Below are 14,715 nucleotides of genomic sequence, written 5' to 3'. Positions count from 1 at the left end.
CAGGGCCCTAACAGATGTTCGGCTTCAGATAGGAAAACCAACATTTCCCACTCCGAAGTGATCACGTTACACACAAGCTAATAATGCCTTTCGCCTCTAAAAGTAGCCTGGCTGGGTATCCGGTACTCACTGAGGACCACTCGCTACACTCTGGAGTTGGCTAGATCGGTATTTACAAACTGCCTGCATTTCTTGTGCCAAGTAGGTATCACATGACAGTCAGTAAGACATTAAAGTAGAATCTTAGAGACGGTTTTCCTGAATGGCTACTGATCTTGGCCTCACATAAGAGAATTTAGAATTAAGGACTTCGAACATTGGTCATAAATACTCTGACAAGAACCAGCTCTAGCTCCACATGTTTACCCAGCTTAAGGATCCAGTGCTATAAAAATATACGTGTACCTGCCCTCTTGTCTTCTTTTTACTATCAATTTTTCTCTCTAGCAGCCAAGTCCAACATCAGCAATGACCAGGACTTTCACAACTTCTGCAAGGCCTCCTCTGTTGCGCTGACAGTCTCTGAGGCAGGATTTCTTAATATGAGGCCTCTGGACTACTGATCTTCCATGGATGCACTCTGAATGTTAGTTGCTCCGTCGTGTCCGACTCTTTGCAACCCCATGGACTATAGCCCGCCAGGCTCCTCCGTCCATGGAATTCTCCAGACAAGAATACTAGCGTGGGTTGCCATTCCCCTCTACAGGAGATCTTCCTGACCCAGGGATCAAACCGGGCTCTCCTAGATTGCAGGCGGATTCTTTCCCATCTGAGTCACCAGGAATGCACTCTAGAGGATATCCCTAAATCTCCTAAAAGTGCATGACAAATATGCAGTTTCTATACATGGGCTTTGTTCTCAGGGATATGGTCTTTGGTTCTCACCAGATTCTCAAAGGAATTAATGAACGTCCTGAGAGACTAATGCCCCGATGATAGGGAATGTGAATTTTTTTTTTTAATTGAAGAATTTTCAGCATAAAGTAGAAAAAAACCAAAATATTAAAGATGATTTGGGAGCTTATTACTGTCACTAAAGTTTTAAAGCCAGGTGAAATCAATAATCTCAGTACCAATGGCTTCTGCTACTGCCATGTCATTTACTTTAAGATGTTTATTTTGTGATACATACATTGTTATTATGGCACATGTCTGATGTTATTACTTTGAGGGCTATAGCTCTCTATATAAAATACTACATTTCCTCAAACATCAGGCTTTCTTCACCTCTTTAGTGTGATATTATTGTACACTACAGCTCAAACATTTTCTAAACACAGCAGTATGTATTCTCCAGGTTTATGCTTGATGATCACTCCCCAATGATTTGAAATAGAATATTCATGGGTCTTCGGCTCTCCGTTTGACCATTTTTCTCTGTGCTTCCTTCTTGTAGTTCGCCTGTTCACAGTTACTTTGAGTTGATCCAAATGCCTATAGGAGGGAATTTTATGGCATCATCTACATTCCCCTTTAAGGAGTATCACGAGTGTGGTCTCCTGTCTTTAGCTTGTTTCTATAGATTCAACACAATAGCTTGTCCCTTTGGGGCTTTTTCTCTGTTGTCACACCTCTTTTTGATCCTAAGCCTTAAGGTATTAGTAGGCTTGCTCCCAAACACACACACACATACATACACATTCTCTAAGCCAACCCAAACTATCACCTTTAATCCATTAGCATTTCTCAAAGTAAGATCTGTGCGGACCATTTGTTTCAGAATCTTTACGAGGCCAGAGGACCAGTTAAAAATATTCTCGCCAACCTTCAGACCAACTGGATCAGAATCCATGGAGGTAAAAGCTGCTTTTGTTAATACATCCCCCATCCATCCAGCTGAGATTAGAGAACCCATGATTTACAAGAATCATTTTCTTCCTGATTTGAGCCCTGTTGTTTTGAGATCTAAATGGAACTACTTTCATATTCATCTGACTCACCTCTGAGATCACCATCTCATTGTCTCTTCCTAAGAAATCTTCTTCCCTCTCTCCTGCCTTTGACAGTAGCTTTTCTCTGGGCCCTTCCTCAATCTCCGCAGGCAGCCAGTGGCTTCTTTCTTCCAGAGCTGCCTTCAGGAAACCTCCTTAGCATCCACCACTTCAGACTGCCTGGATCCTAACACCGTTTACAATACCTCACCTGGGGTTCACAGTGCATATTTGCATGTCAAAAGCAAGCCCCATCTGGCCCACAAAACTCCCCTTAGCCTTGCCCTTAAATATTAAGACTACTTAAAACCGCTTATTTACAGTCTTTCTCCGCATTTTTAAGGCACACACCATTCCCACAATACATGAACTAAAAACAAAATTCTAGTATCTCACCATTCTAACACAAATGCTGTATTTTTTTAAATTCACATTTCATCTTCATTCATAACAAAACCAGAATGTGACATGAAAACTGTAATCCAGGTTTTCTAATTTAACACCATATCAAATATATTTTCATAACTATTGTTAATGATGACCTTTAAGACTATAAAATATTGCAGAGATATTAGTGCTGCCAGATCATTTTTGGTTATTATTTAGGCTATTTTCAGATCATTCTGTCATAATAACAATACAGTGTCATAATAATAATACATAATGAACAATACAGTTCATGCATGTTACTTTTTTCCTTCTTTGAATTATTTATCTAGAATAAATTCCCAGAGGTAGAGTTAATGGATCAAAGTGTATGAACATTTGGATAGCTCTTGCCACATATTGCCAAGTTGCCATGGTTGTATTTTATACATTTCCTCAGCAATATGCTGGTAAATGTTTATTTAATAGATGTTTCTCAAAGGAAAAGAAAAAAGGGTGGAGAGTTTGATTTATAGCATTCGCCAATTTTATGGTGTAAATACACCTATCGGGTCCAGTTTCAAGTTATGAACATGATATCACTGAATACAGATGTTTCATATCATCATTATATGATATATTGATATAATATATATATCACATCATTATGATATTTCTATCACACAGATAAATTGGGGATGATAACTTCAAAAGCACAGATAACAAAAATATTGTAAATAATCAGGAGTAATAAGTTTTGAGTATTACATTTATTTTTAATATAATTTATTGAACTGGGATTTATAGAACTAAATTTTTTAATAGTGACTGTGTTTAACAACTGGTTTGCAAGTTTTCTGGAATAACACAATCAGTCCTTGCAAGCAAGTACAGGCTCCCACACATTCCTGCCTATATCTCACTAGAAATTTTGCAAAAGCACATCTTTTTTTATGGAAGCCATTGAAAATTCACCTGATTCCATCTGTGCCACAAGCAATAGCCATGCTTTTAAGTTAGCAAATTATGATAATGCATAATGAATAAAACATAATCCAAAAAAAAAAAAAAAAGAGAGAGAAAAGAACAGGAGGTCTATGTGAGTAAATTCATTCTGCCCACTCTCCCCCAATTTGGGTAATACTCTCTTCATCCATTCATTTTACTGGTGTTTTTCCATGGGTCACCTATTAAAAAGCACTCAATCATTTATTTCCTCGAACAATGACTGGATGACTATATGTAGTTCTCATGTCACATATTATGAGAACCATATTGATGTTACCTAACCACTGTCTTTGTCGGTTTTCTTTTCTACGAAATGGGGAAGAGGTCACTACTGACTTCAGTTTCACAAGAAATTAATGTAGTGATTAGAAGACTTCAACTTATGTTCAAAGAAGCAATCGAGCATTCCGTAATGCTCTGAAATTTTCTTCCAAAAGTAATTCATTAGTATTGTGTCTTACTGGAACAGAGAAGTGGGAGAGTGATTTGGCACCATCTCATGTGAAAGCAAATTCCTGTCTCTGGGCTTTCCGTGAGTGACACAGAATAGCCTCTACAGGTCTGTAACACTTCAGGATTTTTCAAGTAGCACCCTACACTTGAAAGTTAACATGTAAATATGGTTGACAAAAACTCTAAGCATACATACTTGACCAAATCATCCCACTTTCAGAAATCCTCCTAAGAAATAAATTCAAAACAAAGGAAAATGCTTTTGTGTGATATTAACAAGGGCTTCCCTGGTGGCTCAGATGGTAAAGAATTTGCCTGCAATGCAGGAGACCTGGGTTCAATCCCTGGGTCAAGAAGATCCTCTGGAGAAGAGAATGGCTACCCACTCTAGTACTCTTGCCTGGAGAATTTCAAGGACAGAGGAGCATGGCAGGCTATATAGTCCATGGGGGTCACAAAGAGTCGGACATGACTAAATGGCTAACACATACGCACATTATTCGCAATAGAGGGAAGATGGTTTTACCTCTTTTCAGCTCTTAATCACCTTACCACCTCGGTGCTGGGGCCCTGGTAGGAGGGTTTTGGATCAATGGCTCCCAAATGCTCACCTACAGAACGACTGTCTCTAAGTCACTTGAGCGGGGAAAAAAAATGTGTATTTTTATCACACAGATTCCTGGACCCCACTCCAGGACTGGGGTGTGATACAAGAGAATCACTGTTTTTGAAAATCTTCTCAAAGGGTTTTGATGTCCAGCCAACTGGAGGAACTATGATTCCATGCCAGAACCAGACAAATCAAATCGTCTCTGAACAAGGGTCCAAATCTGGGAACAGTATGATGACTTCTTCTACACGAGGCATCAAGAAGTTGCTTAGGGCATTCAAGCAGCTGTTGGAGTCAAATGATTGAAAAGCCTCAGAGGAGGAGCGTTAATCCTGTGGCACCTTCCACGTCCCTCTGTTCATCCTTTCCGTCTCTGACCCCCAGCCCTCACTGCCCAGCCTCTCGATACTGTGGGGCTGCTTTATAGCACGCTCCACTTTGGCATCCATCCGGACTTGTGTCCCCCCTTTACACACACAAAGCCCCCAAAGTTCCTCCCTTAGAATATGGTGGAGCTCTGTTAAAAAAATAATAATATGATAAAACCAAAGTAATCTACATGTGCAGTTGAGAATCTCCTGCATAATGAGCATACTGGCCATATACACATTTTTAAAGGGCGTTCACTAAAGCCAAAAGAATCTCTGATCTGGAGAGCAGAATGGGAACGCAGGACGCTTTTTAATCTTGGCTTTTGTCCAGATCCAAGCATCCAGAATTTAAAATAAGCACTATGGGCATTCATTGTCAAAATGGTCCTGATTCCTAAATAGAAATGGATTTTTAGCAGTGCCTTCTCAGCACTAAAATTAAAATATATCATAAAATACATAATTTCACTTAAACAGCCCAAGCAAGTTACTCATTTATCTCTAATTCCAAGTACTCTTTATAGAGTATGCTTGGAATGCTTTCCCACCGAAAGCATTCAGTGAGCATGAACCATAGATGCCCACAAATAGTTCAGCAGTCGCTCAGAGAGTTGTCTTATAAGTCTGAGAATTTGCTAGGGAAAGGCTTAAAAAATCTATTTCTAATCTTGTTTCCCTTTTCTCATGTACATTACCACTATAATACATCTAACCCTGTGACGAGTCTATTCTTGGTGCTCAAAAAAATGTTAAATCTCAGCCTCTACCTATCACTCGCACTTCCCTCTGAAAGGAATATAAAAAAGTAACGTTACAGATATGTTGTTCCTAAGCCAGGGACCATGCCATCTTCATTCTAGCATCCCCATTCTTGCTAAGAATTGTAATAGCTACATTTACTGAGAGTTGATTTTATCCCAGGCACTAGGCTAAATGCTTTACATGTTTTTATCTCTTTTATCCCTACAACCACCCTCTGAAGTAGATGTTTTAATTTATTGTGAGAGCTAATTTACATATTTTTTTTTTTTAACGAGGATTAAAGAAGTTAAGTAATGTGTCTGAGGTTCTCATAGGTAAGAAGCAACAGCACCAGGATTTGACACAAGGCAAAGTCTGGGTTTGTATTCTGGAAGCTGCTTTCATTATTATGTGGATGCAGATATTTCATAGTCCAGGGAAAAAAAGTATTCGGAATCATTAGGGAAAGAACAGCAGCATATCCACAACATATCATTCAGACACGCAAAGAAAGTAATAGATAGTTCATGGGATTTGGGGTCTGACTGTTGAAGAATGGAGACTTGCTTATAATTAGTCAACCAGCTTGTCCACCCAAGAGGAAGTCTACTTCAATTACCAAATAACTGAAGGGTCTTCTTAGCAGGTAGTAACCAAAAATGGAGGTCTTATAGGTACCGTAAGCCACACAAACCTTTCTCTGCATTAACAATGTACAAGGGGAAACAGCAGAGTGAGGGCAAGTGGAGAATCGCAGATGCAGGAGACACACGAGGAAGCCCGGAGCATGAAGAAGCGAGGATCCCGAGGCAACCTCGCACGTGGAATTGTTAGAGCTGTGAGTGCTGAGAAAGAAGTGCCCAAAGGCCTAAGGATACTAGACAGCCATTGAATGGAGTAGACTCCTCCTCAGCAGCCTTGCCTCTCTAGGTCTTCCATAACCCATCTACACCTTAATGTTCCAACCTTATTTCCTGCCAAAGTGTAAAACAAGCTTTCATCTTTTCTCAGGTCAGTTTCCTTAAGTGGGATGGCCATCTCCTAACCAGTCTCACTTTTGCACCTTTGCCCACACAATTTTCCCCTTTGCATCTGCTCAAATCTCTCATCTTTCCAAGGCCCGTGTCTTTCAGACCACTCCAGCTTTCCCTCAGAATCCTGTAACTCTTACAGCCTGTGGTCATTCCATCCATCCCATAATTCCCATCTTGCACTGCTTCCTGGATTTTAGTTCTTATCACATCTACTAGATCCTTCAAAATACAGAATTCTTTACATTTCTCTTACATCCTTCACAACACCAGTTTAGAATCAACAAGTGATAATCAACTACTTGCTGCTTTCTTGAATATTTCAATATTAGCTTTAATTTAGTAAAGAACCCCAAACCAGTGATTTCTCTAACTTTATTTAGTTACAACCCAGGCTACCAAGTGGTACCTCGCAGCGTATCTCCAAATCAGACCACTTCAAAAAACTAAATTTGTTTTCATTTAAAAATATGTACTTACACATCAAATATCACTTTTAGAAAAAAAGGACTTTAGCATTAGGAATAGGTGAAACCAACAAGCTAGGAATTTCAGATATGAATCTACATCATTTGGATTTGGGTTCTGTTTCTTTTCTGAATTAGACAATTTTTAAACTTATATTTGCACAGTTTAGAGGATCTTTGGATTTACTTCATCAAACATAGGATGATATGTAAACTACCAAAATATTTGAGCTCAATCATAGCCAATTATAAGCATACGAATTCTCTAGGAGACTATCTGGAAAACCAAAAAGCCAACTATTATAATGTTTAATGTTTCAGAAACTAAATGCATCCTGTTAGATTGGGCAGGCATGGGGAGTAGTTGGATATCAGACTAACTCCCTTTGTCTGAGTAACACGGTTCTATACTTCACAACAGGTTGAACAGAGTAATCACTATATTGAATCTATAGTAAAAGCTAAATAAAATCAGAAAGATTTTTGACAATGAAGAAATATTTTTAAAGAGGTCAAAGTCTTACCTGTTGTAGAATGCCGAAGAAATCTCTTGACACTAAAATGACTGACTCCGGAAGCCAAATTTGTTCAGTGCAGGTAAGTAAAAACAAAAGCAGCCCAAGTCATTTCACTGCTATGAATTCCTTCTAGGATCTATCTTTCCTTCCTCCCCAAGAGTGTAACATTCTCGCATTGGAAGATCTAAAGTTTTGAGAGCTGGGCTGGTGGAGAATCAAACCCAAGATGACCGGGTTTGGTGTGAGCGGTGACTGAGGCCGAAGGAACGATCCGAATGTGACAAAAGAGATTAGCAAGTTCCTGTGCATAAGTCAGTTTCCTGTAGCTGGCTTCTCCGAAGAGAGGGTTTCATTTGTGTGGGTTTAGCGATGTGTGTGTGTGTGTGTGTGCACGTGTGTTTTCCTCCATGACAATATGAAAACTTCCCCAGATGAGAGACAGAATAAGACCTTTGCTGCATGGCAGATTTGTGTTGAATTTATCACTTCTCAGGGGACCATTTCCCTCTCCCCTTCCCCCCATTTCCCACCAGCAAACCACCTACTTAAAATTGTGGAAAGGAAAAGTGAAACACCAAGATGAATCCTAAAGGAAGTGAAACAAACCAAGGGGGGCAAAAAAAAGGCCACAGGGCCACTCCACAGACTGGTCTTGGTTAACTGAAGCTTAGGAAAAAGCACCTTAGATCTTCATGTCAACTTGGTGAACATACTGACTATGGAGGGAAAGCGGTAGGTGGGTGATTCACTTTGTTTTATTAATAACTACCAAACAGCAATCTGGAAAGGACAGACTCAGCCCTAGCGAGAGCTCAGACAGCCCCGCCACACATTTACCCTTGGGTGGACCCACACCTGTGTTATGAGATACATGTTATGAGAGTTGTTTTCAGACTCCTCGGAGTTTCATTACTTGCCTCCGAACCCAAATTTACACGGTCTGTCCTCCAGTGCAGTCCAGGTGTAGAGACGATCTGCACATACTTAGATTGTGACTGAGTTGCCTATACCAACACATTAAACTTTCATGATGTGGTCACAGTCTCCCCCCTACCCCCCGCCTCAAATCCCTAACTAATCATAAATGCTACCTCCCAGGGTGAAGTCTTGGTCAAAATTCCTGCATGCCAAAAGGATAAAATCAACTCCACTCAAGTTAACAGGCATTTATAGAGCCCCTACTGTGTGCAAAGTCCAGTGCTAGGGTAAGGGAGGATACACCAAGATGGAATCTCTCACTCATAATGGTCAAAGTCAAGTGAAGGGGAAAGACGCGGACACAAAGAAAATGCCATGAGTCAGGATCTATTTACACATCTCACTCCAGGGACTTCCTGGGCTGTCCAGTGGTTAGGACTCCACATTTCCACTGCAGGGACACAGGTTCAATCACTGGTTAGGGAACTAAGATCCCAAATGCCTCAAGGCATGGCCAAAAGAAAAAAAAAAAAAACTCACTCAAAAAATCCTGGGACACCAGAGTCAGTTGAAAGGAAAATGTGTACAACCTTTTAGCCAGTTAAGATAGCTACTGAATGTGAACATGGATTCTTTCACAATATTCCAGGGAGCCTCGACTGACTTTCAGAGAGCCACTCAGATCGCACGCATCATCTGAGGGCCACCCTTATGCCCTCAGCGTTGCAGACTCAGAATTCTGTTATGTGCCTGATACCCTGACCTGAAGAGAAACACAAAGGCTGAGACAGACATATTCCCTGTGCTCTCAGCTCTCCTCTACATCCTAGTCAGAGGAGACGGAAATACTCATACAAATACAATCATGACAGACTGTAATAACCATTGCGAAGGAATCAGAAAAGAAGTTGAACTAGAGAGCAAGACCACCCCAGGAGTGGTGGTCAAGGAGGGCCTCTTTGTGTATCTGACAATCAGAGTCAGACCTGAAGTTGTAGATCTCACCCCTGACTGAGAAGCTTTTGAAAAATACCAGTACCTAGCGAATTCCCTGGCAGTTCAGCGGTCAGGCCTTGGCATTCCCACTGCAGAGGGGCATGGGTTCAATCCCTGCTCGGGGAACTAAAAACTCTAATGCGGTACCAACGGGCAAAAAAATACATATGCATATCAGTACCTAGGCCCCATCGCCAGAGACTCCAATTTGATTTGTCTGATTTGGGGCTTGGGCATTAATATAAACTCCCCCCATTATTTTAATGTGAAGTTACCTCTCTATTGCTGAAAAAGAGGAGGAGAGTAGGGAGTAGTACTACTTTCTAGTACTTAGTACTCTACTAAGGGGAGTAGAAGGAAAGACATTTCAAGCAGAGGCAATAATATGTGTAAAGGCCCTGAGATGGGAAAATGCTTGGCATGGTCAAGGAAGTAAAAGAGGATTGATGTGTCTGGTGTGTAATGATGACAGGAGTTAAGTGGTGAAAAATGAGCTTTCTCAGAGATGCTCATACAACTCCATAGGAGACTCATTAATCCCTGAAACCAGGCATCAATTTTTAAGGTGCAGTAAGGACTCAGTCTGGGAGGTGAGATCCTTGAGCCCTCTGATAAGCACATATCTCCTTTTAGAAAAATTTCCCAGAAAAGTCAGATCACCATCACAATGTCACTAGGTAAGCAGAACATATAGCTGGTGGGTACTTTATTTACCTCTAGTTTGGGTCATCAAAAGATTTAGGGCAGCATATAAAAATACATATACCTTAGCAAAATAAAGCAAATGAAAAACAAGAAAGATGAAGCCAAAAGAAATGAAGACGAAAATTAAGCTAAAGCCAGGGATAAGGTTGAATGAGAAAATGAAAATACCACATCGTTCCAAGCATTTAAGCAACTGGTGTGAAGCAGTAAACACTACCACACAGAAGACTGAGCACATTGCCCAGGATGAGGAGGGCTTCCTGGCTCTTCGGTGCTGAGATGGTGCTAAGAGAAACTTGGCACCTGCGTTCTCATAGAAGGACGTCACAACCGAAGTGAAGCACCACCCTTAGACTGAACACAGCCAGCCCCAAGCTGGAGAGATGGCTCCTCACATTTTTCCTCAGTGTAAAATCGGTTGATTTCATCTCATGGAAAAGTTGACTAAAAGCAATCCCAGGGGCACATCAGAGAGGGTCCTGCTTCGATATGCCAGTTTAATGCAGAGATGGAACTAGAAGCCAGAAATGCTTCTGCAAATTCAGGATAAAATCGTTTTCTCATCTGACCTTCTAAAACACTGAAGGCAGCAAGGAGCTGAAAATCGGTAGTACCTCCAGGAAGAGATCCAGTGGTTTTCCCAGTGCCCCAGCGCCCCTTGAAAAAGCAGAGGCATGTTCTTGAGCAAGGACAGCGGCCTCCAGGGGTAGCCCCGCTTCACCTCCAGGAGAAGGCAAGACTTTGCCCTTTGGGAGACAAAGCAAAAGGCACCGCAGTGTGGTTTTAAGTTCAGGGCGTTGGGCCTTGCGCATTTCCTTCACAAAAGAACACACGTGCTCCAGGGCAGGGGAATCGGGTGTGTCCGAAGGCCAAGAGCTCCCACCTGCTCTGGCCGGTGCTGGGAGGGGTACTGCCGGCTGGCTGGGAGCTGTTCCTTTCCTTCTTGGCTCCCCGGCTCCCCCCACTCCCACCGCCTCTTCTGCTGGCCGTGCTCTCTCTGCGTCAGTAATGGTAGTTTTAGATGCTCTCATAGAGTCAGGCTTTGTGCAGCCTTTTGCTCCTGACAGCAAGAAACGGTTCTTCCTCTTGCCTCTTACATATCTTTAGTCTTCACTAAACATATTTTTATACATATAACAATATATAAAACTCTTCACTTAGATATTTTAATGTCAGAGGAGATTTTCTGAAGGGGAGTGGGAGAAGGTTGGGAGACAGCTATCTAACTTTCTCCCTTTTCTGGAAATCTTTCTTTCTCTCTCTCTCACTCTAGCTAGCTCTCTCTCGTTGTTTTAACAGACAGGGGTGGTGGTGAGGGGAGGAAGCAAATAACCTAAGATCCATGTACACGCCACATGCTTGCACACACACACACACACACACCCCTGTGGGTATGTAAGCTCTGAGGCTGTACAGGGCCTCAGAACAGAGATGAGGCCCAGCCTTGGGACAGAGATGAGGGGAAACCCTGGGGAATTCAGAGTGGTGGGAAGGAAGGAGCTCCTGGGTGTGGAGTTCCCAGTAGGATCTGGCCTCTCCTAAGTCATATTCGGGAAGCTTCCATGACAAGCGCTCACCACAATGTGAGCTGGACTAGCGCTCCCCTGTAAGTTCCCACAGCACCTTCTGTTAACTGCCGGGCACGCACCAAACAGCCCTGTCACCTCCAAACAGCCCTGTCACCTCCAAACAGCCCTGTCACCTCCAAACAGCCCTGTCACCTCCTTGAGGGCCAGGGCCTGGCCTTGCTCGCTGGTGCATCTCAGGCACCTCACAGTCAGCCACTGACAACCATTTGCTGATCCACAGACTGATTCTCTCATCTGATCTTCACAGCAGTCTTACATGGTAGGCATATTTTAATATATTTTTTACAGCCAAGAAGACCTCAGCGGGCTAAGCAATTTGCATGAAAGTACATGACCACAAAAGCGGAAGAAGACCCGCGCCCAACCCATCCATCCGTTGTGGCTCTTCACCCTGCCTCCCAAGGGGGAGAGCGGGGATGGGGAAGCAGCCTCAGCCCTGAGCCACAGGTCCATTTTCTGTTTTCTGAGCACCCTTCCCCTGAGAGTCTCTGCCAAACACAGTTGGCTAAAGGTCAAGACTTGCTTTCTCAAAAACATCTTCATTGGAAATGTCCTGGACTTTCTTGGTGGTCCCGTGGTTAAAAGTCCCCTGAGTCCTTGCCCAAGAAGATTCCACATGCCATGAGGCAACAAAGTCACTGAGCCACAACTATTGAGCCTGTGCCCTAGGGCCCGGGAACCGCAAACTTCTGACGCCTGAGCACTCTAGAGCTTGTATTCAGCAACAAAGGAAGCCACCGCAAGGAGAAGCCCGCGCACCGCAACTGGAGAGGAGCCCCGACTCTGCAACTAGAGAAAGCCCGCACACAGCAGTGAAGACCGGCTGCAGCCAAAAGCTAATTATTTTAAAAAAGAGATGTCCTCTGATATGGCAGACCAATGGCTTATTTTCTCTTTAACAGTCTCCTAGAATGAGCACGTCTTTTATTGAGGGTTTTAAAATAATATAACAACTGAGTACTCTGAACTCACAGATAAGTAATATTTTTGTCCATTGCAAAGGTCTCTGCCTTTTATACCAGAGAGAACTCTTCATGGCAGTGTTAATTGTCATGAATAGTAAACCTTGGAAACTGTGATATCAATCATTTACCAAACTATTTTTAACCCTGAGTCAGTAAGATGCCCCCCCCCCCTTTTTCTTACTGTTAGTGAAATGATTTAGATTTAGTGAATAGCTTTTAATGTTTACACAGACCTTCATTCACAATATGCCACCCAATAAAATAAAATATTTCAGTGGGTTCTGAAGATGTACCAAAACTTTGACTGTTTTGAGTTTCAAACCTAGGGCATTAGACAGACTGTAATTATTATTACCCAGCTCCCCACTATGTGATAAGCAACTGTATTAAACCAAAACATGCATTCCTTCTGATTGAGAAATTTCATGATGGGGATTGTAAAATGTTAGCTCTATAGAAGAGAAAAAGGTTAACTAGTATGTGTCACTTTCAGTGTAAAAATACATTCATATAAAATACCCATTAAATTCCAAATATTAAAATATCCTAGAAATGCTTCAGGCTAGAAATCACATGAATGATTACTGCCTTATGCACTTTGAATCATTATAAACATCAGCCTCCCTAACCAGATAAGAGTATCATTTCAAACATCTTTTAGCTTCCCTCTTTTAGCCATAGCTATAAAAAAACCATTTCCCTTGCTGTGATTCTCATCATCTATCTTCTCTTTAACTGTTTTACTGTAACAGAATGTATTGCTTTTTGTTTCAGTGAATGTCAGGTTCTCAGGATTCTCAACTGCCATTTTAACCCTGGTTTGTTTGTTGTGTATAACTGTATTTATTGAGTGAAAATTTACATCCTGGTTCTTTTTATTGCAGAGCCATAATTCATAACAATGCAGGGTCTTGTTGCAAAAGATGATAGCATCCAAAGTAATCATTAGAGCTGTGGTGTAACTTCTTTTTTTTTTTAAGTGTCAGAACAGAGTTAATATCATCTAATGCCCGTTACCCTTCAAAGTCATCCCTGGTTAGTTAATGCACTTTTGCAACCCAGCTAACATCAGGCAAGGCACTTTTAGGACCTTTTTAGAACTTTTAGAGACAACTTAATAAACTATAAGAGAAAACCAGTAGTATTACATTCTATTCACAACTTGCCTTTGACTCAAATTGTAATCTAGTTTGTTCACCTACCTTATTCACTGGATACAGGTCCAAAGCAAAATCAGATCCAACCAAACAGGACAAAGATGGGCTATCATTGAAGAAATGTGAAAGAATGTGCCTCGGGCTTTGAGAGCAAATCCTGGAGAGGAGTTTGCAAAGTAATATGAGCAAGAGGAGCGTCTTTGGGTCAAATGCATGAACTCCCAGGGGAGTTCCTCTTCGGATGTAGAATATCTGATTCATTAAAAAAAAAAAAAAAAAAACACTATCATTGCTTCTTCTCGCATTCATATTTAACTCGTCGTCTTGATAGGGATCTTCAGTTTGGGCACAGACATCACAGGGTAACTGCATCTCTGCACACCTGCTGAGTGGGGGTTGCAGACGTTTCAGTTAAAAGGCAGGGCCATGACTACTAACTTGCCATCTTTTCAAAATAACAGATCTTCTGCACAGTTCTAGAGGGATCAGGTTAAAACCTGTACTCAAAACAGTCTGAAATTGTGGAGAGCTATAAATTTGGATTCAGATAAAGTAAGATTCAAATCTCAGCCCCACTTATGAGTAAGGAGGAGGCCCTGATCTTCCCAACTGAGAAATAGGTATAATTACACCTCCCTGGGAAAGATTTTGCAAAATGGCTGTAGAGTCGTTGGAATATAGTAGACACTCAGTACCTGGTGTCTATTCATAATCCATCCTGTTTTGGACTTTGGCTTTCTGGAGTTTTTTCCCTCAGTTCCTACTCCCTGTTTAAATGACAACTGTTGACTTTCAGAATTTGAGAAGCTTTGCCAATATCAGATTCTGGTTGAATAAAGTTGTACAAGCTTATACATCACGCACAGGATTCTAAGTCCTATGTTGTTTG

General features: G+C 41.6%; 2 protein-coding genes across 6 annotated transcripts in view; both read right to left on the bottom strand.

Moving 5' to 3' along the window:
* Positions 1–7,637, bottom strand: part of CHRNA9 (cholinergic receptor nicotinic alpha 9 subunit) — a 125,335-nt gene extending 117,698 nt beyond the window's left edge. The window contains exon 1 of the mRNA XM_061164602.1: positions 7,503–7,637. The gene's annotated coding sequence lies outside the window, so the exon portion shown is untranslated. The remainder of the gene's footprint in view (positions 1–7,502) is intronic.
* The window catches only part of RHOH (ras homolog family member H), a 48,537-nt gene extending 34,528 nt beyond the window's left edge, over positions 1–14,009 (bottom strand). For 2 of the 5 annotated variants that reach the window (XM_061164611.1, XM_061164616.1), the window contains exon 1: positions 7,503–7,641. The gene's annotated coding sequence lies outside the window, so the exon portion shown is untranslated. Of the gene's footprint in view, positions 1–1,940; positions 2,087–7,502; positions 7,642–13,871 lie in introns of those variants that run through there. The other 3 variants (XM_061164612.1, XM_061164617.1, XM_061164614.1) reach the window with 3 other exon arrangements.
* Between the last annotated feature and the right edge of the window lie 706 nt (positions 14,010–14,715).

The sequence above is a fragment of the Dama dama genome, chromosome 17 (assembly GCF_033118175.1).
Source record: "Dama dama isolate Ldn47 chromosome 17, ASM3311817v1, whole genome shotgun sequence".
NCBI lineage: Eukaryota > Metazoa > Chordata > Mammalia > Artiodactyla > Cervidae > Dama > Dama dama.
This window is presented reverse-complemented; position numbering and strand designations above follow the sequence as displayed.